Below are 25,386 nucleotides of genomic sequence, written 5' to 3'. Positions count from 1 at the left end.
AGAAAGGTGTAGGAGGAGTCGGAAAGGTATGTCCTGTGCAGAGGGCTGAGACCTGAGGAACGCTATGGTGGTCTTTAGGCTTACATATTTGGTATCTCCTAATATGTGGCGGGATAACTACAAATTTTGAATAAAATCCCAACATTGGTTCAGTAACAGTTTGTCATAGTCCAAATTAATATGTTATGTTAAACACAACAGAGAGTGGTGATTTAATTTACTGTTATTTACCTGTGTGTTTCCCCAGTGGGTGGTGGGGCAGCAACTGGTAAATACTGTATAGTTATTCCTTTTTAAAAAAATTTTAAGCATTTTATTAACTTTGAAAATGGAATAAGAAGAGCTACTTTAGAAACTGGAGACATTCAAGCAGTGATCTATTCATAGAGTTTCTACATAGCTCAAGAAGTTTACATCAAATGGAAGAAAAATAAGACCTATCTACCATATACAGAATGATTCAGAAAAATCCATCTCTAGAAAGCAGGTCGAATGGATTCATAGACCTCACTGAATATAAGAGAATCAACGGGAAGCAGCGTAAAGCCTTCTGCTGTGGCATAAAGGTAGGAATCAGTCCACGTAGTCTTTTTCCCTCCTGACCTAAATGTTTACCTCCAGTCTGGGTTCAGAGAAAGGTCCTGATCATTTGAACTGGTTGTCAGTCAAGGTCCCCTTCATGTTGGCTTTCTTGGCTCCTGTTCAGCCAGCTCCTGCAACCGCCTGTTGCTCAGGCCTTTGTGTTCTGGCTGTTTTTCAATCACTTTGGCATTCTGTGCACACATGTCAGCAACTTCCCTAGCTTCAATCTCCTATTCCTATTCCTCTTCAACAACAGAAGACATAGAGACAGAGTTGAACTTGCCTATGTCTTTAGTCTATTTGGTCATCATCACCTTCTTAGGAGGCTCTTGTTTCTGACTATACATATTTGTTTTCCCAAAATCCTGGCCAAACTTGACTACTGCTCCATCCAGAATGAAGGTCATGGGAGCATTCTTCAGCTAGGGGTGGCAGAAGAGTGGCAGTCCACACTTTGTACATTTCTTCCTGAACTGTCCTTCAATGTCTTCAGTCCTCCAAAGATACACTGTGTCCTCATCTTCTGTTACAAAACTTGTGGGTGTGTTTGGCAGCATCAATCACACAGACCAATCCTGGGCCCTCATGGGTAATTTCTCTGAGAGTCCGGCACCAAGATCATCTGGCCACACAAGCAGTAGCGGATGTCAAGGGGCTTCTCACTGTTATCATATTCTGCCTGGTTGGAGGTGTTGGAGCAGACTACTGATCCAGACACTTCTTTATTTAGGCACAGTTCAGTGAAACAGCCCAAAACTCAATGCCAAGAATAACATATAGTTACTTCTATAGGAACACGATACACTTTAAAGGGATAAAAAATAGATAGACAAGACCTTCACAGTCAAATTAGTGCCCATTTATCCTTGATGCATCGACAGTCTCATATAATCACAGAGCAGTCAGAGAACTATAATGAGGTCAAGACTTACTTGCCTTGCATCTTAAAAATGAAAAATAGTCTCAATGTCCTTTAATTCTAATTATATATATGTATTATAGTGAGAATTAGCAAATGGTTCTGTTCTAGTTCATACTCATAAATACTGGCAAGACTTTCAGCTTTCTCAAGTACTAATTCATTCATCTTCAACGAGGTTATATCCCTATTTTGTAAATATGAAAACACAATAATCTGGCTAATGACTGGACTTAATAGCTGACCGAAAAAAAAAAAAAGACTAAGCAACTCTTGACTCACTGACAGAATGATCCATATTCATGAAGATGCTACTCTCCAAAATCTACTTTAAGTCAAATTACATCTTATTTTTGCCTAAGAAAACTCTACAACTAGTTAAAATGACCAAATGGAAATACTCAAAATTAATATAATTTATCATCTTCTGTGCCCAGAGCAGGGAATGACAAATAAGGATATAGTAATCTAGTTATTGAACAAAAAGCATCATTACATCATGGCAAAAAGGATACATGGTGGATTATGATTTCACAAGTCTTAAAGTTTATTTTAAAATGTAAATTATAAAAACATGTAATTTTCCCTACTGTAAGAAATATTGTGAACTCCTTCCCAAACCCCACTCCCATTTTACTATTACGAATTAGAAATAAAAATACCTATAAACTGTAGGAGACAGTCATCCTCAAAAGAATGTTTAGAGATATTTCTTTTCACATACAGAGCTCATTCAAACTTTTAATCAACTTTCCATTTGAGACTGCCCAATACTTATGAAATGTAGGGACTGTTTTGTAATGACAAGCATTTTAAAATCCAATTATGGCCTTGCAAGGGCTCTGTCTCACTTCACCATTGTGAATGAATGAGTTTTTTTGGGGATTAAATCTTCCTCATGAGAGCCATCAGCAAAGAAGGAAAAGTTATCACCTACTAATTCATGTTTTCTCCCTAGGAGACAACTGAGAAATCTAGAATTCATTTTCGTGCTGGGGAGGAGCATTTTTTGCCTAATTTATGCGGGAAGGATATAGAGTCAGGCATTCTATCAAATGCTTGGCCAGATTCCCCTTTAAGCCTCAAGGGAAAGAATCTTGGACAGGTCTATCAACTTGGCTCCCAGACAGAAAGGCACACAGCTATAAAGGGATAACTGACCTTGTTTTTCATTGCTCAGTTGCCTGGAAAACATCTGTTTCGGTGCCCATTTCAAAAGAGAAGGCACCTAGAGCGTTATCATTGAACCTAAAGTGGTTAACATTTATAAACTGTTTTGTAGACAATTCATCAAAAAGGCCACACTTCCTCTGAACTGTGAGGCTGTAACTACTACTAGTACTATTGTACCACTACTACAAAAATATAGCACCAAAACTCTTCTAAAATTATTTTTCATACCTCATAAAAACAGTCACAGTATAGTAGATCCCCTCATGTCATCATGTTTGAGAGGCAACCTGGTAGGAAGAATTCTGGACTAGGAGACAAAAGACTTGAGTTCTAATTCCTTGCATATTCATTGCACAAGCCTTGATCAAGTCAAGGCTCCAAATTTCATGTCTACAAAACAGATAAATCCTGTTTTACATACTTCACAGGGCTTTTATGAGTTTAGAGCTACGTTAAAGGTCTTTGAAAATTATAGACAGCCTTGCAAATAGAATACTGGCCTTTCATTCTCTGTATATAATCTAATCATATAAACATCAAAAGAAACATTACTGCTTTCTAGTAGTCCCTCATTCATGCAAGCAAGGAACAGAATTCAAAATACATGACATATATTTTTGACTGTATGTGTATATATCACCTCTAAAAGGACATAAAATATTTATTTTCACTATATGCCCTTTTGCATTTTTGAATGAAATTTGCAATTTTGAATGAATTTTGTACCACATGCAAAAAGAAAAAAGAAAAATCAAAGATAATGTTTAAGACATAAACATAGACAACTTTAAAAATATTTGGGACACATCTTCATGGGGCACCAAAGGAGTTTAATGATGTACTCTTTCCAGTCCATATTTTTCCCTTTTTTTCTCTTCCACTGTCTATTTCAAATCAGGCAGTGGTGGGGAGGAAAAATGGGATACCTACATCCTCTGGAACATGGCAAGAGGAAATCTGGCCCTCTTAAGAGCTCTACATTGGTATTTCTACTCTAAGAAAAGCAAATTAATAATTTTATGTTCTAGTTTTCCCAGTGTGATCAACTTTTAAAATGAGATGGGAGTGGGACTTCTAAAAAGAGATGTAAAAACAAAATTCTCTGAAGAGGATTATATGAATCAGGAACAGAATGTCACCCCTGTACACTGTTGGTAAAATTGTAAATTAGTGCAACCACTATTGAAAATAGTATGGAGATTCTTCAAAAAATTTAAAATAATCTACAATGTGATTCAGCAATTCCACTTCTGGGTATTTACCCAAAGAAAACAAAAACACTAATTTGAAAAGATATATGCACTCCTATGTTCACTGCAGCATTACTTACAATAGCCAAGATACGGAAGCAACCTAAGTGCCCATCAATAGATGAATGGATAAAGAAGATGTGGCATGCATATATATGTATATACACACATATGCACACACAATGGAATATTACTCAGCCATAAAAAAGAATGAAATCTTGTCATTTACAACAACATGGATAGATCTACAGGGTATTATGCTAAGTAAAATAAGTCAGACAGAGAAAGATTAACACTATACATCACTTACTTATATGTGGACTCTAAAAACAAAACAAAACAAAACAGAACAAAACAGAGTTACAGATATAGAGAAAAACAGATGCTTGCCAGAGGAAAGGAGAGTAGGGGGAGGTAAGAAATAAGTGAGGGAGATTAAGAGGTACAAACTTCCAGTTGCAAAATAAATGAGTCATGGGTATGAAATATGCAGTGTGAGGGATATAGTCAGTAACTATGTAGTATCTTTGTATGGTAACTTATGGTGATCATTTGGAATGTGTAGAAACACTGAGTCACCATTATACAGTGTAACAGGAACTAACACAGTGTTGTAGGTCAATTATACTTCAAAACCAAATAAACAAACTCATAGAAAAAGAGATGAGATTTGTGGTTACCAGAGAAGGAGGGTGGGGAGAGGAGGAGGGTAGGAGGAACTGGATGAAAGTAGCCAAAAGGTACAAACTTCCAGTTATAAGAAAAATAAGTACTAGGGATGTAAATGTTCAACATGATAAATCTAATTTATAATGATGTGTGTTATATATGAAAGTTATTAAGAGAATATATCCTAAGAGTTTTCATCACAATAAAAATTTGTTTTCCTATCTGTTTGTACCTATATGAGATGATGGATATTCACTAAACTTCTGTGATAATCACTTTATGATGTATGTAAATCAAATTATTATGCTGTATACCTTAAACTTATTCAGTGCTGTATGCCAATTATATTGCAATAAAACTGAAAGAAAAAAAGGAACAGAATGTCAATTTTAATATGGACCCTTTATTTGCCATCTCAGATGATTTGGAACAGCTGAATATAGGTACAAATCTGTCAAAACAGTGGCTACTAAAGCCAAATGAAAAGTGGGAAATGAGACTAAAATAGAAAATTTCCAGACATCTGACAATACTATTAATGTTTATACCTAGTAAATCTGGAATGATTATGTCAGTGTAGCTCATTACCTCCAGTCTAAGAATGTAACGTTACTTCTATAATTTTGAAAAAATAAAACAAACAAAAAAATGGATATAAGATTACAGGATACAAAAAAGGTCCTGAAATTAAATGAACAGAAGTTTTCTTTTTAAACTCCAACTTCAGGAGTACCTTTGTAGATAAACAGATTCTTAGCCACAGGAAGACACCATCAGTTTAAGTAGTTCAATTACATGAGGATAAACTAGAGTAAAGGAATAAATTAATTTAGGCCACTATGGTAGAAAAATCTTAATGCTAATGGAAAGAACAGTTCACCAAGTTTGGTGGCAAAAATAACTGAGTGTGGAATTTGTCCACCCCTCACCCTAATCTCTCAATCTAATATCCAGATACAAATCCAGATTAGGTATTCATTTTGAACTTCATTTAGGTTTTTTGTTTCTAAGTAAACATCAGACATTAAATAGTTTTGATTTTGTTCACTCAAATGTTTAAAGGCTCCAAACAACTTTTGTGTTTAAGTCCAATTGTTCAGATGCAGATATCTTTAAATATGCAAACATACCAAGGCTATCAGTCATCTAAAATCACTTTTCTTGGGGCGGGAAGGGATAAACTGGGAGTTTGAGATTTGCAGATACTGACTGGTATATACAAAACAGATAAACAAGTTTATATCGTATAGCACAGGGAAATATATTCAATATCTTGTAGTAGCTCACGGTGAAAAAGAATACGAAAATGAAAATATGTATATTCATGTATGACGGAACAACTGTGCTGTACACCAGAAATTGACACAACATTGTAAACTGACTACACCTCAATAAAAAAAATTTTAAAAATAAAATAAAATAAAATAAAAATCACTTTCTAAATTTTACTTGGGAAATGTTTCTAGCCCACTGCTGGCAGTCAATGTACTTCTCTCATCACGTGAAACTCAAATTGATTCATTTTGTGAAAGTGTTGCTGACTTGTCACCAACTGGTCAACTTTAATAAGCAAGATCAATGATTTTGATACTTCGGTTTAAGTGTCGAGCATCTGCCTGGGTCTGTTACTTTTAATCATTTAACAGCTACCTCTGAAAAAGGACTATGAAGCAGTACAAAAGTGGTTCAGGGTTATATCACAGTAATTCTTTCAAATATACACTCAGACCTTACAAGAGTGCCTTTAAAATTCTGATCATCACAATTATTCTTCATCAGAGTACTGGAAAATCGAATGTCTAAACTACAAGGCTGTGATTTAGGGTCTCTGAATCTTTATTCTACACCAGAAATATAGAAGATAAGGATCTATGACTGCAAAAAAGCTCACTATTTCAAAGATAACAGTTTAAATTCTGACATGTGACACAAATGAAATGTCTTTTGGACCAAAGAAAGAGGAAAGACCAAGTAACAGAAGTGAGCCACAGAAACCATGCAAACATTTTGCAATTGAAATCTTACTAAATAATCCACATCACAGAGCTTGACTGGGGGAAAGGCTCTCTGCATTAAGTAGAGCTTAACCATATTTATTCAGAAGTAAGAGTTGATATCTAATAACCCACAACTTTTTTTTTCTTTTGAAACTGAAACAAAAATTTAAGACTTGGGGTTGGGGTGGGGAGAATAGTAGAAAGTCAATTTTGGATTGCTCTCTAAAAATCTTGCTTTTGGTGCCAAGGAATTTTTTTAACCTACTTAGACTCTATGATCCTTATTTTCACCTCAGTATGCAAAAAGAAAAGCTTCAAGCATTTCCATGAGACTTCTCTCTGTGATATGTACTAAATGAAATCCACAAAATGCAACATTCTGACTTATTTAAAATACATACTTCAGTTGTAAGCACTATACACATGTTTATGTCTACTCTGAGTCATTTATCTGGTTAAGAATCTTACAACATTATGAATGGTGGTGGCTAGTTAGGCAATTAACATAAAAAATTCAGAAGCATATACATAAGCCAATATATGTAATTCATGACAGCTTTTAAAATAAAAGTTTAAGATATAGTGCACACTAAGAGATCTTAGAATATTTCATATAATTAAGTAACTTACCTAAAACCTTTGGTCAGAATTTTAATTTTTAAACTTTATCTCAAAATTACCAAATACACATTTTAAAACATAAAATAACATAGGATAGTTTTGGCCTAACAGCAAGTTAATGAAGTTTGAAAAGAAAGATTAGCGAATGCATTAATACTTCCTTTCCCAGGGGGGTGGAGGGTGGGAAGGGATAGACTGGGATTTCAAAATTGTAGAATAGATAAACAAGATTACACTGTATAGCACAGGGAAATATACACAAAATGTTATGATAACTCACAGAGAAAAAAATGTGACAATGAGTGTGTGTATGTCCACGAATGACTGAAAAATTGTGCTCAACACTGGAATTTGACACAACATTGTAAAATGATTATAAATCAATAAAAAATGTTAAAAAAAAAAAAAACTTCCTTTCCCAAACAATGATCTGAACAAATGATCTCAATATTCATGACTTATCAAGTAATTTATTAGACTGGTTACTGAGTTGCCCCTGCTTCCAGAACAAAGATACAGTGCATAAGAATAGGAAATTCATTTCCCTAGTTTAAAACAGTCTCTTATAAGTTCATTTTGGGGCTATTAAAAATTCCTAGGTTTTTCTGGTTTTATTTTATTCCCTTACCCTCTTGGAGGTGGTAGTATCTCAATTAAAAACAAAACAATTCCTAAAAATTTAAGTTACTTCCTCCACCTCTTCCCTGCTTTACCAAAGGCTTATTTAATGTAATGATACATCCTCTCTATAAATCTCAGGGGGAAAAAAACCCAGAAAAAATGAATAGCAGATTCTTATTCCAAAGATGACTAATCACCTTCGCCTTAGAATTTAAGATTAAAGAGATCTAGCTTACGTAATTAATTACAACCAAAATAGATGAGACACAACAAATGTGTCTTATATCTGTGTATTGGCTTAAGGCTACAGTTTCCATTTATGACAAAATTAAAAAAAATTTTTTTTTCATATTTAGCTTTCTTTTTGTATGATAAGGAAAGTAACTGATTGGGTAAGACTATGAAATTGTTCATTCCTATTCCTATTCTACCAGTTAACTTCTGCTATGATTTGGGAGAAGCCAATCATAATCCCACCCTCCACAATTAGAAAGCTTTACATTTTAACTATGGTGAAAAGAGAAAAACACATTTTTTCAAATCTTTCTCCCATAAAAATTAGAGCCATACCTATCTAAAGCCCTCTGACAAGTCTGACAGTATAATCACCAAGTCACAACAGTTTACATCTGTGAAAAATATCCATTTCCTATTAATTAGAGGGATTATTTAAATTGTCTGATACCAAAAGTTATATTCTTATGAAATATATAAAACACTGATTTAATCCACTGTTGACAGCTTAAACTTGCATTCCAGAACAGAAAAATAATTTAGAATGAAAATTTCCAAGTTTTAAAGTCAATATTCAATATCAGTTTCTGAATGAGAACCTGAGCCTTTCAGCAGCTCTTCCATTCTAAAAATATCTGTCGCAGGATATCTTTATTCAATCTGAAACTGAATAAGAATTTCAAATCTATATTCTAATTCTTACTTGATGCAACTATGATGTCAGACAGCAGGCAATGAAACATAATTTTGCTGGCATAAATTTGGCTCCAAGTTATATCTGTCTTGAAATTCTTCCTAAAAACACTAGAATACTAATAAATTAATTCTTGGTTGATCACAAATCCCCACAAGTCTCTGGCAGAATTTTTCTTCTTAAGATAATTTACATTTGAGGAAGTTCTTGAAAGGCAGTAATTACATCCTGGGCTATCACAATACTAGAAACACATTAGCATTCTATACACATTTGTTATTTGGTTGACAGAAATTCTATTTGACCTCTAGGCTTCCAAAGGGGAGTCTGTCTGTCACTGGGATCACAATGAAATAAACACCTTCTCACAAACTTTTTCCTCTTCGGTCTATTTTTTAGGACTTTCATTTTAACAACAATTCTCTAACATAGCCCCCAATTAAGACCAAAACTATGCAATGACTTCAAGCTGGACAGGACAAGAAATTATTCAATAAGGATGCCAGAAAATTACATTCACTATTTTGGTTTCTTGATAGAACAGCACTAGGATGGGTAAGAAAAGGGTTATCAAGAATTGTATTTCTGGAGTTCCTCTACACACCTCTAAAGGAATTCATTACTATTATTTATTTAAATCCAATTCTCTTGGGAGAAACTGCTTATCCTTCACATGAAGCTTTTAGAAATGACTAGGAAAAAAATTCCATACAAATAAACATCAACGGATTAGATCTGGGGAGGGGGTGAGAAAAGGAGGGGAGGGGGAGAGAGAGAGAGAAGACAACTTCTGAATAAAGTTACAAGCCTAGTTACCACATGAGGGCAACTTCATCTCTTTAAAATTTCCCCCTAAATGCATCCTTTAAAGAATTTCTAAAAATTAAGCTGACATAAACTGGTTAGCACTTATGTATAAGGCCACTTTCTGCTTCAGAAATCAACCAATTTCATGTGCAATCTCGGTAAACGCTGCTTCTTTTCTTTCTGAGAAGCACCTACTTAGGCAAGTTAGAAGACTGAAGTATCCTGGGCGGTGGGGGTGAAGTGTATGGCAATGACCATGGATGAGCATCAGTCAACCTCATATAAGGGGCAGGAAGAATCTACATTTTCTTAGGCCTGTTGGGAGGGAAGAAATGTTAAGAAAGGACCTCAGCAGTTAGAAAAAACAAAAACAGAACCAAACAGCAAAAAAATGATTATGTTCCTAAGACAACAAATAGAAAAATAATTCAAAAAGGAAATAATGAGAAAGCCATCTCCTAGATGAAAAGAAAAACACCTATCCTTAGTTTAACAGTTGCTTAGAAGACATTCTTGCTGGCTTCTACGGAGGTCTAACAATTCATTTCTAATTCTGTTCCCTGTTCCACTCTGTTCCTCACGATCTGAATACCCTGAAATTCTAATTCAACAAAGATTCTGCAAAAACTTAAAATACTCTTTATCCAACTAAAACTTGATGCTAAATAAAACAATAAAAAGGAACTTTACTCTTTTGTAAAGTTGTAAAACTTTATTCTTTTGTTTACTTACTAAATAGGAAACTGCCTCTACCTAATTGTGTCAAACCACCATAAACAGATATTCAATTTGTTATGTGAGCAGCAATTTTGTTTTGTTAGAAATGAAATTAAATTATTCTCCTGTTCTATACAAAATAAAAATCTTTACTTAAAACAGTATATGGGAGAGGAAAGATAAAAGCCAAAAGAATCTATGGTTTAGTCCTTATTTTAAAAAATTTCTAAGGGGAAATCCGAATTGCTACATCTGTTAAAAACTTTGTAGAATCCATTGATTCTTTAAATTATGCGTAACTTTTATTAAAAAAAAACTTTTAAAAAAGAAGAAAACTAAAATAAAATTATAATAAAATTAAAGCTGATAAAAATAATTCTGAAACTTGTCAAAGATATCTTGTTACTAAAAATTGCTAAAACTGTGCTGAGTTTATTTTTGTGAATCTCAAACCTTAAAACTACTGGTAGGATGAGAATTTACAGTATTTCCTATTAAGAGCTGATCTTGCTTAGAATCTCTACAGATTCTTGACTTAAAACTGCAAAGCATACCTATACCACCTAAATTCAGGCTGACTACATTCAGTGTTTGTGGTATTTAGAAAGTGATTTCAAAGTTGGTAACTTACTGGGTATGAAACTGAGGGAAAGAAAAATGAAGGATGATGGCTGCCCTACGTTACAGGCTGAGGGACAAAGTGGATGGTGGCACCTTCACTGAGAAGTAAAACCCAAGCTCAGCGGGCTTATAGTAGCAGGTACTGAGATCAGTTCTAGAGCTGTTGGATTGAGGTGTCTGTGGACATTCCCTGCAGGTATGGTTGGCAATGTGTCTGGAGCTCTGGAAAGAGGTTTAAGGCTGGTGATAGAGATAGGGAAATCTTCACATTTAGGTGGAAATGAAATTACCTAGGCTGACTGAGAACAGAACCAGGACATTCAAGCCCATAACAAAAGAGGTGACTGAACAACAGTCTGACAGGGAACACAGAGAAATCTTTTAAGAAGGGAATGGTCACATAGTGACCATTCCATTTATATAAAATGTCCAAAACTGCAAATTTAAAGACATAAAGTAGATTTTTTTCCTTTTTATTCATATTATTTTTATTTTTTACTTTTTTATTGAGTAATAGTTATTTTACAATGTTGTGTCAAATTCTAGTGTAGAGCACAATTTTTCAGTCATACATGAACATATATATATATTCATTGTCACATTTTTTTTTTCGCTATGAGCTACCACAAGATCTTGTATATATTTCCCTGTGCTATTCAGTATAATCTTGTTTATCTATTCTGCATTTTAAAATCCCAGTCTGTCCCTCCCCACCCTCCACCCTCTTGGCAACCACAAGTTTGTATTCTATGTCTATGAGTCTGTTTCTGTTTTGTATTTATGCTTTGTTTTTGTTTTTTTTTTAAATTCCACATATGAGTGATCTCATATGGTATTTTTCTTTCTCTTTCTGGCTTACTTCACTTTGAATGACATTCTCCAGGAACATCCATGTTGCTGCAAATGGCATTATGTTGTCGGTTTTTATGACTGAATTGTATTCCATCGTATAAATATACCACATCTTCTTTCTTCAGTCATCTGTTGATGGACATTTAGGCTGCTTCCATGTTTTGGCTATTGTAAATAGTGCTGCTATGAACATTGGGGTGCAGGTGTCATTTTGAAGTTGGGTTCCTTCTGGATATATACCCAGCAGCAGGATTCCTGGGTCATATGGTAAGACTATTCCTAGTCTTTAGAGGAGTCTCCATACTGTTTTCCACAGTGGTTTTCCTTGCTTTCCTCTCCCACTCTTAATGAGTTGGATGTCTTCTTTTACAATTTTGTGTTTATTCTTTTTGTAATTCATGGTAGTTATCTCCTTTCGACTTATGAGTTTCTCATTTTTGTAGCATCCTGCTTCTTTTCTATTTAGAGTAGACCTGTCAAAATTTCTTTTAGCATGGGTTTAGTGTTGCTAAACTCTTCTAGTTTTCGCTTGTCTGTGAAGCTCTTTATCTCTCCTTCTATTCTAAAGGATAGCCTTGCTGGATAGAGTATCCTAGGCTGCATCCTTTTTTCATTCAGGACTTTTGAATATATCTTGCCACTCCCTTCTGGCCTGAAGTGTTTGTGTAGAGAAATCAGCTGAGAGCCTTATGGGGGCCAGCTTGTAACTCACTCTTTGTTTTTCTCTTGCTGCCTTTAGGATCATTTCTTTATCCTTGACTCTGGCCATCCTGATTATATGTCTTGGTGTGGGTCTGTTTGGGTTCTTCCTGTTTGGGACCCTCTGAGCCTCCTGTACTTGGATATCTGATTCCTTCTTTAGGTTTGGGAAGTTTTCAGTCATGATTTCTTCAAATACCTTTTCAATCCCCTTTGTTCTTCCTTCCCCTTCTGGAACCCCTATTATGCATAGATTAGCATGCTTTATATTATCCCATAGGTCCCTTATATTGTTTTCATTGTTTTTTATCTATTTTTCTCTCAGCTTTGTGTTGTCCTGTCTTCTAGGTCACTTATTCGTTCCTCTGCATTATCTAGCCTGCTTTGTACAGCCTTTAGATCAGCTCTCATCTCAGCAAATGAGTTTACTAATTCTACTTGGTTCTTCTTTATTAGCTTCTATTTCATTTTTGACATATTTTAAAGCTCTAAACACTATTTCTTTTAGTTCCTTCAGTACTTTGATCACTCCTTTTTTGAAATCTTGATCTAGTAGGCTATCAGTGTCTATTTCCTTGATCATGCTTTCAGGGGATTTCTCTTGATCTTTTAATTGGGAGTGGTTCCTCTGCTTCTTCATATTGCTTATATCTCTCTGGCTCTGTGGCTTAAGGAGCATCAGTTATCTAGTTCTCCTGGAGACGGTGTGCTCTTAATGATTTTATCGAGAGGTCTTTGTGTCTTTGCCCTGTTTTGCAAACTCAGCTTGCTGTTTCCAGAGGCCTTCTGTTGGCACCCTTGTCTGTGCTGCTCCCAGTGGCTGTCGGCTAGCAGATTGCACCCTCTCCTAACACTGGGTCAGGAGCTGAGCTCTCACCAGGTAGGTGAGGGGGTCACTCCCCCTCCCAATGCCGCAGTCAGATGCTGTGCTCAGGCGAGGCAAGTGGGAGGATCACGCCCCCTCCCAGCACTGTGGTCAGGTGCTGCGTTCCTGCCAGGACGATGGGTGGCTGCCCACCCTTTCCCAAGCCAGTCGCCCTGCTTGCTCTGTGCAGCTGCCCACTCCGCCTCAGGTCAGCGCTCCGAAGGCGGGCTCAGAAGACTGCGGAACGGCCCCGCCCCTGATCCCTGCCAAATCTCAGCTCCTTGTTTGTCTTGGCGGCACAAGTTCTCTGAGGTGGAAAGATCCTAACTGCCTCCGGCTGTAAACAAGTCTCAGTCCTGCCTAGGAGGCTGTGTAGGGAGCCACCAGGTGTGGATTCAGGGCTCGGCCCCGCCCCCACCCAGGCACTGCACACAGGAGGAGATGGCGGCTGTGGCTGCACCCCACCTCTCTTCTCTCAAGAAGCACCAGTAATGGCAGCACAGGTCTGAGGAGACAAAGGCTACTGTGCCCCTCCCCCCAGGGCACACCAGGAGTGTTGCCTTGCTTTTTTCGCAATTTAACATAAAGTAGATTAGTGCAGTCTAGGTAAGGGAACAAATGGGCATTAACTATAAATGGGCATGAGACAGCTTTCTGGAGTAATAAAAATGTTCTAAAACTGACTTATGGTGATGATCACACTATTTGGTAAAGTTACTAAAAATCACTATAAATTTGAAATGAGTGGATTCTACGAAATGTAAAATCATACTTCAATAAAACTGCTAAAAAAAAAAAAAGATCAGATTGAGTACTGCATCTTCCACATTGTGATATGGATACTATCTCTGGTGTGAGAAAATGTTTGGTGAGCTTTATAGTAACCAAAATCACTGGTTCCTGCACCAAGCAAGCTCGAAACTCCTCCCATAGATAGCTAAGCATGTATTCTAATTTTTTAAAAAAGGGAAAGATGTTTTTTATTTATTAAAGTTCAGGGCAACCCTCAAAGTTCAGAAAGAATAATTTGCTACACATGTACAGAGAGCAAAAGCATTCTTTAGTAAGTATTCTGTAGTAAGGAGATGGTCAATTTCCAACCAGGTACATTTGGAAATGTAAAGGGATATTTTTCTTTATCACATCGACTTGGGAGTGGGGGGCAATATTGGCATTTAATGGGCAATGTCTGAACTACAATTTACTGCTTTTAAAAATAGTAAATCAGAAATACATACTGGTCTTCCCTTATACTTAATAAAAAGCTGCCTCAATGTTATTCAAACAGTTGTCAAACAAGTTGTAAGCAAGCATTCAACTTTTTATATGATACAGAAAATATAAAAAGAGGTTGAGTGTGCTAACTGTTCTTCAATGCAAAGGAGAGCACTGCACAAAGAGGAATGGTCCTTCCAAATGCCAAAAGCATTCCTCCTGAAAACACTGATATAAACCATGTTCCTATCTATTAGCACCTCAAAAGGTAAAGTAACTGTAGATTTTTATTCTAGAATGTTTAAATATAAGGCATCTTCATTATTAACAAAATATTTCACCATATTCAAATTAAAAATATAATTTCCAAAATTTTAACTTTGAAAAATCATACATGACCATTAGATATTCAAATTTTAGAAATATAACATAAAGAGATATTCAATTTTTCAGTTATTTGTCACCTACCTTGAACCAGCTTTATAAATGTCTCTCTGAGCTTTAAGCATTTTTTTCCACAGACCAGGCAATAACACTTATAAGCACTTCTTTGTAATGCCAAAGTTTAATATTTTCCTTTGAGTCTTTAGAAATTGTAATTTTAGGAGCTGCCTCAAGATACAACCATAGTATATAGTACATCTTTCTAGTAAAGCATTATACAAGGATTATAACCTGCTTATATGTTCTTGGAGGGTGAAATTTTGTCTAGTCCATCCTTTTATACACAGTACCTAAATCAATTAGCATAGTAAATGCTCAATATTTGTTTCAAGAATAAATAAGGCTATTGAAAACTACAAACATAATCTATGTGAGGAATGAAACTTAGCTGTGTGCCTTTATTTTCAGAAGAATTAGCTAATTTTATACTGGAAAGCCTTAACGGTAAATTTATAAGGTTGAGAAATGTTTGGATGAAGGTTATAGTGAACTAAGTGGCTGCTATAGCATAAAACAGACAAAGGGCAGAGGGCAGTTCTTTGGAAAACACAATACACCTATTCATCAAAGGACAAAATATACAGAAGTATGTGTAACAGTAATTATTTCCTTCTTTTTGTCATATTCTAAACTCTTTCCATCACACAGAATTTCAGCCCATCTTCCGGCACTTATACCAACACCTAAGATCAATATTTGCAAACTCTTTTCCTTCTGGATATTTGGTCAGGGGAGGGGAGTGAGTAGGAGAAAAAGAAATTATCAGAGAGGAGACAGTTGTGGAGGGGAACTAGCACTCAAGGGACACCTTTGATGATTTTTTTTTTTTTTTTTTTTTTTTACTGAAGTACAGTTGATTTACAGTGTTGTGTTAGTTTCTAGTATACAGCATAGTGATTCAGTTATACATTTATGTATATTTTCTTTCATACTTTTTCATTATAGGTTATTACAAGATATTGAATGTAGTTCCCTGTGCTATACATTAGGGACCTTGTTGTTTATCTATTTTATATATAGTAATTTGTATTTGCTAATCCCATAGTCCTAATTTATTCCTCCCCTCTCCCTTTCCCTTCTGGTAAGTTTGTTTTCTGTGTCTGTGAGTCTCTTCCTATTTTGTAAATAAGTTCATTTGTATCAGTTTTTAAAGATTCCACATATAACTGATGTCATATGATATCTGTCTTTCTCTGTCTGACTTCACTTAGTATGATAATCTCTAGGTCCATCCATGTCACCATAAAAGGCATTATTTCATTCTTTTTATTGGCTGAGTAAGTACCTTCATTGTAATTTAGTCACCTTTCTTTCAATAATCATTCAAAAGCTTCTTTCTGAGATGCAGTAGAGATTCCATAAAGTTTTGAGTATGTGTCTTCATAAGGTAGCCGAATGTTAAAGCCAAATGTTAAAGGAGAAAGTTCCATAAGACTGATAGGATGTCCTGGAATCTTAATATATCTTGGTCAATACTTTGGCTTAAAAAGATAAGCATATGGGGAGCCCTGCTTCATGCCAGGCAATGTCTCCACAGGGTGTGGGTTTCCTAGTGTAACAGCAGTCATACCATATGGTGCTGCTTTTATTGGCCTGGGCAGGACAGAAGCTGCCAAAAACTGAATGTGCTATTTTGGACCACGAAACGTGATAAATCTCAAATTTAAAACATAAGAATTTTTTTAAATTAAAAAAAGATCTTCTTTAAGATTTCAAAAATATTGGACTTTTATAATTCAAGGCTCAAGTGAGTAACAGCTCTCAGTCTTTGAAATAAGACAAAGACTCAAACAAAAGACAAGACATGGGGAATAAGTTTGGCAGTGATCCTTTGAAAAAAAATTTTTAAAGATTTAAACAAAACCTCTCTATAGTTATACTATTAACATAAAGATGCAATGTATAGAAACAGCTTTTGGAATACTATGTCTTGACAGCATCAAACAAGGGCAGTAGATGTGAGAAGTTGAAAGATGGTTCATCCACGGGATGGAGTCTGTATTTCTCTCTAGTCACTTCTCCAAGTTTTTGCACAGTAACACTCTTCCAAGTGCTCAAATAAGCTGATCTAATGTTTGAAGTTAGAGTAAGCTTGGTAATATTCATGCTGAATCCAACAGACAAACTATTTAACCCTTACAAATTCAGTCCTAGATCTTAGTAACTAGGTCCAAGATTCTAAAAACAATTTTTTTCTTTTTTTTCCTTTTTCAGTTTTATTAGGTAGAATTATTGCAGTTTGACTGCACATATAAAAACAATTTCAAATGCTATATTGAGGCTAGTAACATTAATTTCAGAAAAGCAATTTTTGAGCTCCCATACTTGTTTCTATGCTAGTCATTCTCCCAAGCCTGCTCTTTTTCCTGAATTAGGTTAATTATAGGTAATAAAAATAGCTTTCAGTTTGCCCTAAGCTGACAAAATGGGTTTTATGAACTGCTTTATATAAGGCAAGAAAATTTTCAGATAAGGACTAGGTTGAATCTAGAATTACAAGCAAGAATTCCACTTTCCTGCCCACCCAATTCCTTGAACAATAAATACAAATTATCTATATTAAGGTGCTCTGTAAACTCAAATAATATTCACCTAAAGAGGGCTTGGTCTGGGCAACCCAAATATGTAGAAACATTCCTGCAGACTACTATAGTTCTCAAAGTGCATCAATACCAGTATCTGCAAACTCCTAGACCTACTGGATCTGTGCTCCTACCAGGTTTCCACGTGATCTGATGCATGCTCAAGTTTAAGAACCACTGAGGTAGCACTACTTGGGCTTTTGATATAAGAAAGACAAAATATTCCAAATATAGGTCACTATTGCTGAAAAACAATTTAGCAATTTTGGTTTGTGCTGTCATACCTGCTGTTGTAATTTCTTGAGAATACTAATGCCTAGGAGTCATAATTAATTAGAGGACTGTGACAGGAGGAATTAAAAAAATGCTTTGGAGGTTTTTATGGAATTGTATCTTCTCATCCCTTCAAATTCTATATAGATAGATATTTAATAACAAAAAACACACCTTTAAAGTGTCAGCTGATTGATTTGTGTGTGTGTGTGTGTGTGTGTTGGGGGTGTGTAGGAGGCTTGCCTTTAGGTGTAATGCCATCGGGTATAATGTTATATAGCTAATTTCAAATGTATGAAGTAAATTACATACCAGGAGAATTACTGGGGAGGGAAAGGAAAAAGAAGGAAGAAGGGGAAGGAATCTTTTTTGAAATATTTTATTCACCTGCAGGTTCCTAAAAATCTCACCTAGTGGTCCAAGCAGACACAACAGAAGCTAGTCCAGAACAGGATGTTAATTGCAACTAAAAGAAAATGTCAAACATCTTTCCAGTTTTTCTTTTCTTACTAGTCCTATAGCTATCCTTCTGAAGAGTTAAGTTCTGAAGTGCATATAGTTTAAGCCACTGCTATAAACTAGTTAGGGGGAGTGGAAAATAGGCTATATAAAACATTTCCTGAGTGATCAAAAGCGTATCCAACATTTACTAGAGCCTCAATATTGTCTTTTATGGGATAGATTACTATTTTCTTTCAAGTGTCTTGACTTGGAAGATATGAATTCTGTTAAGTTATAGGTCCTTTTGCTTAAGCTAGTGTTCAACCTATGCTTTGGTTCAAAGTCTTTCAAAAAGCCCAGGTTACTCTGGGGTAGGTGCTAGAGACAGAGTACTGAATGAGACAGGCAAGGGCACTCTCTTATGGAGCTTATATTTGAGAGTGAGAGATAAACAATGAACAAATAGGCAGACAACTAAAATAATAGCAAATTAGGGAATAAAAAGTAACAGTGGAAAATTGCCCTTGAACATGTCTGAGTAACCAATGATTTTAAGGGAACAAAGGAATGCAGGAACAGAGGAAAAGCAGTCAAGAAACAACAGTTCAGCAATAAAAGAGTCCTAGTTCTTCCTCAAGGGATATAAATAAAAATCTGATACTATCTTTGAGATGTTCCACAAGAAGTAAGGCTCCGCCCAGGTGGAGAATGGTACCTACATGCTAAGAACCCCAGACTGGTCAGAACCTAAGGAATGATGATACTGACCTTTTCTAACACTCCTGATTTCAATCAACTAAAGCTTAGACTCTGTCAACCTCTGCCTCAATTCTATGCTGAGTTCTCTTCCATTCAAGCCCCTTCACGAATGTACCCTTAGCTTAAAACTTCCCCAATTTTGCCGTTCAGTGAGACAATGCTTTGGGAAAGATTCTCCCTGTTCTCCTTACCTGCTGCAAGTAATAAATCCTTCCTTCTCCCAGTCTTTAGCTTAGTTGTGTCTTTTGGCTCAACATCCACCAAGAGGTGAATCCAGTTTTCAGGTAACAATCAGACAGATGTATACACGGACCTATTTATCAACTTTCTATTCTGAACCACTGATCTTAGATGGATAAGACAGTATTTTAGGTTTGGGGGCCGTATATAGTCTCTGTTATACTCAGTTTGCTAATGGTAGATCAAAAGCAGCTTTAGGGAACATGTAAACCAATAGGTTTAGCCTTGTTCCAATAAACTTTACTTACAAAACACAGAGCCATTGTGTGGATCCCAGATTTGTAAGTTTATCTTTCTGACAATATCATACTGTCTTGATTACTTCATAGCAAGTCTTTGTAAGTGCTGAAATACAAGTAATGCAAATCATCTAGCTTTATTTTTCTTTTTCAGCTGTTTTAGCTATTCTAATTCACCTGCATTTCCATATAAATTTAAGGCTTAGCTTGTCAGTTTCTATCCCCAACCTCCCAATAAAAGCTTGCTGGGATCTTGATTGGGACTGCACTGAATTGATCTGGAGGTCTTCCAAATCCAGGAATAATATTACCTCTTTCTGCTTAGTTAGATCTTTACTTTTATGGATAAATAATGTCACCTGCCATTCCAGTAAACAAAGAATGCTGCCTAACATTCTAGTAAACAACAAATGCGGCCACCACCAAGCCATCATTCACTACAGGCCCCTTCCCCAGCAGTGTGCCTTGAGAGGAATTCAGGATGGAGAAAGAATAGGGTACTGGCCCTAGATAGTTAAGATGCATATCTAAGGAATAATTTCCATGAGCCCAGACTCTTGCTTCTTCCCATACACAGAAAAGCACTAAAATCATTAACTTGAAATGTCTGTTTTTTGTGATTAGACTTTTGATGTTCAACTACATATTTCTTTTTCAGCAAAAACTCATATATATCCTGGTTCCTCCCTTGCCTCTTTGGAGCAGATCCTCAGAGCTATCTGAGAGGCTGTCTCCTGGACTATAGTTCTCAGCAAGGTCCTTGAATAAAACAATTACAATTTTTAAGTGTGCATTTTTCTTCAGTAGACACTTTGAGCAAATTTATTCTTATGTATTGTTTTTTAATGCAAATTTTAATATCTACTCAACACATAGAAACAGAACTTACTATTTGTGACATCAACTCTCAGATTCTCCTACACTAACTGGGTGTCAGTCAATTTAGCTCTGACACTGTGAAATAAAATTCATATTTTATGGCAAGACAAGAAAAATTTAAACATAAAAAATTTTCTCTGCCTTTTGGCCTCCTCTCTTCCCCTACTGTGCATTGTGAACCTGCATTCTGCACCAACCAAACTTCCCTCATCAGCAGAAATACTTGCTTAACCATACAGAGCAACATTCCCCTAGCATCAGTAAGACAACTCCTTAAAAGACAGCATTCCTTCTTGATCTTGTAAGGGGCCACACTTAGATCTGAATTGTGTAAACTATCAATAATACGTCATTTAATGTACAGCCCTCTGTCTAAAAAACTTATATATAACTGTGTTTGACTTCTAATGGGTGTAACAGTTGTTGGAGCTTTCTGAGATGCTCTTGCCAGGTTATGATCCTCAAGTTTGGCTTGAATAAAATATTCCATGTCTTTCATAGACTGACTACTAATTAATTTTTGTCGACACACTACCTGAAATTAGCACAGACCCACAAGTTGAGGGCTCAGTTTCACAAGATTCCCTTACTTCAGATGTCAGTTGTAAGTTCTGGGTCCCAAGGATACTTCTAATTCTTCTGTCTGACTTGGCTACAAATTTGAGGGTTCCCATAACCCCCTCAAGTTTGATAATTCTCTAGACAAAATAACAGAACTCAGGAAAACACTTCAGTTACATTTACCAGTTTATTATAAAAGCTACAACTCAGTAAGTCAGAGGAATGGGTATGTAGGACAAAGTAGGGGAAGGAGCCATGGAGCTTCCATGCCCCCCTAGGGCATGTCACCCTCCTAGCATCTTGATATGTTCACCAACACAACTGCTCCCCAGGTCTTCCAGTTTGAGTTTCTATAAAGCTCAGTCTCCAGCCAGCCACCCTACCCCATCCTTGGAGGCTGGCAGGTGGGACTGAAAGTTCCAACTTTTGAATCATTCCTTCTGATGACCAGCCCATCCTGAGGCTACCTAAGGGCCCCATCTTAAGTCACATCATTAGCATAAACTCAAGTGCAATGAAAGGGGCTTGTTATGAAGTAACAAAAGAATTCCTTATAATAAAAACTCTCACCAAAGTGGGTATAAAGGGAACATATCTCAACATAATAAAAGCTATATATGACAAACCTACAGCCAGCATAGTACTCAATGGTGAAAAACTCAAAAGCTTCCCACTAAAATCTGGGACAAGACAAGGATGCCCACTATCACCACTCCTATTCAACATAGTCCTGGAAGTCCTAGCCACAGCAATCAGGCATGAGAAAGAAATAAAAGGGATCCAAATTGGAAAAGAAGAGGTAAAAGTGTCACTATATGCTGACATGTTACTATATATAGAAAACCCTAAAAGGTCCACACAAAAGCTACTAGAGCTGATTGAAGAATTCAGCAAGGTAGCAGGTTACAAAATTAACGTTCAAAAATCAGTTGCATTTCTTTACACTAACGATGAATCAACAGAAAAAGAAAGTAAAGAAACAATCCCCTTTAAAATAGCACCCAAAGTAATAAAATATCTGGGAATAAATCTAACCAAGGAGGTGAAAGAATTATACACAGAAAACTAAAAACCATTGATGAAGGAAATTAAAGAAGACTTTAAAAAATGGAAAGATATTCCATGCTCTTGGATTGGAAGAATCAATATTGTTAAAATGGTCACACTGCCCAAGGCAATCTACAGATTCAATGCAATCCCTGTCAAATTACCCAGGACATATTTCACAGAACTAGAACAAATCATAATAAAATTTACATGGAACCATCAAAGACCTAGAATTGCCAAAGCATTACTGAAGAGAAAGAAAGAGGCTGGAGGAATAACTCTCCCAGACTTCAGACAATACTATAGAGCTACAGTTATCAAGACAGCATGGTATTGGTACAAAAACAGACATATAGACCAATGGAACAGAATAGAGAGCCCAGAAATGAACCCATAAACTTTTGGTCAACTCATCTTCGACAAAGGAGGCAAGAATATACAATGGAATAAAGACAGTCTCTTTAGCAAATGGTGTTGGAAAAACTGGACAGCAGCATGTAAAACAATGAAGCTAGAACACTCCCTTACACCATATACAAAAATCAACTCAAAATGGATCAAAGACTTAAACATAAGACAAGATACAATAAACCTCCCAGAGGAAAACATAGGCAAAACATTATCTGACATACATTTCAAAAATTTTCTCCTAGAAGAAATAAAAGCAAGAATAAACAAACGGGACCTAATGAAACTTAAAAGCTTCTGCACAACAAAGGAAACCAGAAGTAAAACAAGACAACCTACGGAATGGGAGAAAATTTTTGCAAATGAAACCGACAAAGGCTTGATCTCCAGAATATATAAGCAGCTCTAAGACTCAATAAGAAAAAAATAAACAACCCAATCCAAATAAGAAAAAAATAAACAACCCAATCCAAAAATGGGCAGAAGACCTAAACAAGCAATTCTCCAAGGAAGACATACAAATGATCAAAAGGCACATGAAAAAATGCTCAATATCACTAATTATCAGAGAAATGCAAATCAAAACTACAATGAGGTATCACCTCACACCAGTCAGAATGGCCGTCATTCAAAAATCCACAAATGACAAATGCTGGAGAGGCTGTGGAGAAAGGGGAACCCTCCTACACTGCTGGTGGGAATGCAGTTTGGTGCAGCCACTATGGAAAACAGTGTGGAGATTCCTCAAAAGACTAGGAATAGACTTACCATATGACCCAGGAATCCCACTCCTGGGCTTGTATCCAGAAGGAACCCTACTTCAGGATGACACCTGCACCCCAATGTTCATAGCAGCACTATTTACAATAGCCAAAACATGGAAACAGCCTCAATGTCCATCAACAGGTGACTGGATAAAGAAGATGTGGTATATTTATACAATGGAATACTACTCAGACATAAAAACCGACAACATAATGCCATTTGCAGCAACATGGATGCTCCTGGAGAATGTCATTCTAAGTGAAGTAAGCCAGAAAGAGAAAGAAAAATACCATATGAGATCACTCATATGTGGAATCTAAAAAACAAAAACAAAAACAAAAACAAACAAACAAACAAAAACAAAGCATAAATACAGGACAGAAATAGATTCATAGACAAGAGAATACAGACTTGTGGTTGCCAGGGGGGTGGAGGGTGGGAAGGGATAGACTGGGATTTCAAAATTGTAGAATAGATAAACAAGATTACACTGTATAGCACAGGGAAATATACACAAAATGTTATGATAACTCACAGAGAAAAAAATGTGACAATGAGTGTGTATATGTCCATGAATGACTGAAAAATTGTGCTCAACACTGGAACTTGACAGAACATTGTAAAATTATTACAAATCAATAAAAAAAAGTTAAAAAAAAAAAAAAAGAATTCCTATCACTCAGGAAATTCCAAGTGTTTTGGGAGCTCTGTGCCAGGAACTGAGGACAAAGACCAAATATATTTTTTTATTATAACACACTCTTTAAAGCTGAGGAGGGAAACTTGGTTCCTTATAAATATACCACTAATTCACCAGTGTGGAAGTGTGGTGGTAGTGCGTATGAGGTGGATCACTCACTCTACAATTGCTTTTTTTAAAAAATCAAAATTAGTTTGGGTCCCTTCAGATACAAAAGGAACCCAGAAGAATGTGAGTGGTTTCATTTGTGATTTGCCTTTACAGTGTCTCCAGCACCACACCTCAGACATACCCTCAGTAAAGTTAGTGTGAGCTGTGATTCAGGGAGAATACTTCATTCTTCCAGATAACTCACTAAATCCAGCTTTTACTTCCTTTTCTATAAGAGAGAAATTTTCCCTCTTAATTTGTATTTAAGTTCATGGTTGAATCAAGGGACCTTGTTTTACCTTTGTTTAAAATTTGACTGTTCTGACAGATTCTAGCTTAACAGTATTAAACAAATGGCAATTCTCTGGAACATTCTTTAAAATACAGATTCCATAGCAGTTTCCATTCCAGTTCTTACATTTTTGCCATTATTTTGGTCCAAATTCCATAATTTGGTAATTAACAGGTCTTTTATACAAGTAGCTATCTGATAATAGCAGGACTCACATATACAAAGATACATTATTAAGAATCCTCAACCAAAGCATATGTATCCAACATTCTCAACCACAGCAACACAGTTTACAGCATGGTAAATCTCAGTGACAAGTCTTTAAGAACCAGATACAACATAAAATAGTCATTACAGGAGGTACTTGGGAACTACTATTCACACAAAATCAGTCTTGGGGGGAAAAACCCAATTTATACAATTCCTCAAGTACTACTTATTTAAACCCTACTTTATTCCAAAATTATGTAGGACAGGATTTCTTCAATAAATAGGTTGATTCCTACATTTTTCTCTATAGTACTGCTAAATATCAGTTAGTCACTTAAAGGCAGATAGTACATCATTAAATCATGGTGAAAATGAACAGTCAGGAAAAGAACTATGTTACAGCCGGGAACTTCAGTAAAGTGCATGAATAAAATTATCTTTTGGTGGATGTATCTTATTAATATTCATTTCCTCAACTTGCAAATTAAATGACATCACTGCTTGTCACTTTAACTAGTTCTTTGCTCAACAGTGGACCTGCTGATACCTCAATAATGATGAGATGCTACTACAAAAATATGTAATTTCCTTCAGTTTATCTTATAGGACTTTGTGGTGAAGTGGGAAAAAAATTAATTAAAAAACACTTACAGCTGTGCTCAGAGATACTAACTAAATGGACTACTCTCACATGCTGATCAAATGATCACTGTAATGTTTTTAAAGTTCAGAAATTACAGTTTTTCCTTCTTTGAAAATTGAATCAGGTTACCAAACTCCGCAAATCATAAGCTTATCTTGTTCAGCTGCTCTGTTTTGAACCGACAAAACATAAAATAGGCCAATTATTCATGTTCTGA

The 25,386-nt window shown here is 35.9% G+C and overlaps 1 protein-coding gene and 1 pseudogene across 2 annotated transcripts in view; both read right to left on the bottom strand.

Moving 5' to 3' along the window:
- Positions 1-25,386, bottom strand: part of GLG1 (golgi glycoprotein 1) — a 119,221-nt gene that overhangs the window by 57,736 nt on the left and 36,099 nt on the right. The window lies entirely within an intron of this gene.
- On the bottom strand, positions 486-1,799 carry LOC105084737 (STING ER exit protein-like; annotated as a pseudogene).

This window comes from Camelus dromedarius, chromosome 9, assembly GCF_036321535.1.
Source record: "Camelus dromedarius isolate mCamDro1 chromosome 9, mCamDro1.pat, whole genome shotgun sequence".
NCBI lineage: Eukaryota > Metazoa > Chordata > Mammalia > Artiodactyla > Camelidae > Camelus > Camelus dromedarius.
This window is presented reverse-complemented; position numbering and strand designations above follow the sequence as displayed.